This window comes from Arachis stenosperma, chromosome 6 (assembly GCF_014773155.1).
Source record: "Arachis stenosperma cultivar V10309 chromosome 6, arast.V10309.gnm1.PFL2, whole genome shotgun sequence".
Lineage (NCBI taxonomy): Eukaryota > Viridiplantae > Streptophyta > Magnoliopsida > Fabales > Fabaceae > Arachis > Arachis stenosperma.
This window is the reverse complement of record NC_080382.1, coordinates 92,557,900-92,560,425: the sequence shown is the minus strand read 5'-3', so window position 1 is coordinate 92,560,425 and position 2,526 is coordinate 92,557,900.

The following is a 2,526-nucleotide window of genomic DNA, read 5'->3' as shown; positions in this document are numbered from 1 at the left end:
TAAACCAACCAGGATATGTCTTCAACTTGCTGATGGCTCCATTAAGTACCCATCAGGCGTGATTGAAGACATGATTGTCAAGGTTGGGCCATTTGCCTTTCCTACTGACTTTGTGGTGCTGGAAATGGAGGAGCACAAGAGTGCAACTCTCATTCTAGGAAGACCTTTCCTAGCAACTGGCCGAACCCTCATTGATGTCCAAAAAGGGGAAGTAACCTTGAGAGTCAATGAGGAGGAGTTCAAGTTAAATGTTGTCAAAGCAATGCAACATCCAGACACCCCAAATGACTGCATGAGTGTTGATATTATTGATTCTCTGGTAAGAGAGGTCAATATGGCTGAGAGTTTGGAATCAGAGCTAGAAAACATCTTTAAAGATGTTCAGCCTGATTTGGAGGAGTCAGAGAAGATAATAGAACCTCTGAAAATCCCTCAAGAAGAGGAGAAACCTCCAAAACCCGAACTCAAACCACTACCACCTTCCCTGAAATATGCATTTCTGGGAGAAGGTGATACCTTTCCTGTAATTATAAGCTCTACCTTAAAGCCACAGGAAGAGGAAGCACTAATTCAAGTGCTAAGGACGCACAAGACAGCTCTTGGATGGTCCATTAGTGATCTTAAGGGCATTAGCCCAGCCAGATGCATGCACAAAATCTTGCTGGAGGATGACGCCAAGCCAGTGGTTCAACCACAAAGGCGGCTGAATCCAGCTATGAAAGAAGTGGTGCAGAAAGAGGTCACTAAATTACTAGAGGCTGGGATTATTTATCCTATTTCTGACAGCCCCTGGGTGAGTCCTGTCCAAGTTGTCCCTAAGAAAGGTGGCATGACAGTGATTCATAATGAAAAAAATGAACTGGTTCCTACAAGAACAGTTACAGGGTGGCGTATGTGTATTGATTATAGAAGGCTCAATACAGCCACCAGAAAGGATCATTTTCCTTTACCATTCATAGACCAGATGCTAGAAAGACTAGCAGGTCATGAATACTACTGCTTCCTGGATGGATATTCAGGTTATAATCAAATTGCAGTAGATCCCCAGGATCAGGAGAAAACGGCGTTCACATGCCCATCTGGAGTATTTGCATACAGAAGGATGCCATTTGGCCTGTGCAATGCACCTGCAACCTTTCAGAGGTGCATGCTCTCTATTTTCTCTGATATGGTGGAAAAATTTCTGGAAGTCTTCATGGATGACTTTTCAGTATTGGAGACTCATTTAGCTCCTGCCTTAACCATTTAGCACTTGTTCTGAAAAGATGCCAAGAGACTAACCTGGTTTTAAACTGGGAAAATGTCACTTTATGGTGACTGAAGGAATTGTCCTTGGGCACAAAATTTCGAACAAGGGAATAGAGGTGGATCAAGCTAAGGTAGAAGTAATTGAAAAATTACCACCACCTGCCAATGTTAAGGCAATCAGAAGCTTTCTGGGGCATGCAGGATTCTATAGGAGGTTTATAAAGGATTTTTCAAAAATCGCCAAACCTCTGAGCAACCTGCTAGCTGCTGACACGCCATTTATCTTTGATAAAGAGTGTTTGCAGGCATTTGAGACCCTGAAAGCTAAATTGGTCTCAGCACCAATCATCTCTGCACCAGACTGGACATTACCATTTGAATTAATGTGTGATGCCAGTGACCATGCCATTGGTGCGTATTGGGACAAAGGCATGACAAGCTTCTGCACGTCATTTACTATGCTAGCCGTGTTCTAAATGATGCACAGAAAATTACACAACCACAGAAAAAGAGCTACTTGCAGTGGTTTACGCCATTGATAAATTCAGATCCTATTTAGTAGGATCAAAAGTGATCGTGTACACTGATCATGCTGCTCTTAAATATCTACTCACAAAGCAGGATTCAAAACCCAGACTCATCAGATGGGTGTTGCTTTTGCAAGAGTTTGATATAGAAATAAGAGACAGAAAAGGGACAGAAAATCAGTAGCAGATCACCTGTCCCGAATAGAACCAGTAGAAGGGGCGTCCCTCCCTCTCACTGAGATCTCTGAAACCTTTCCGGATGAGCAACTGTTTGCCATCCAGGAAGTGCCATGGTTTGCAGACATTGCAAACTACAAGGCAGTGAGATTCATACCCAAAGAGTACAGTAGGGTGCAATCAAAGAAATTAATCACAGATGCAAAGTACTATCTTTGGGATGAACCATATCTCTTCAAGAGATGTGCAGACGGAGTAATCCGTAGATGTGTGCCTAAAGAGGAAGCACAGAAGATCCTTTGGCATTGCCATGGATCACAGTATGGAGGACATTTCGGAAGTGAGCGAACAGCCACAAGAGTCCTCCAAAGTGGTTTCTACTGGCCTACTCTCTATAAAGATTCCCGAGCATTTGTGCTTAATTGTGACAGTTGCCAAAGATCAGGCAACCTACCTCACAGTTACGCCATGCCTCAACAAGGAATCTTGGAGATTGAGTTGTTTGATGTATGGGGTATTGACTTCATGGGACCTTTCCCACCATCATACTCAAACACTTACATTCTGGTGGCAG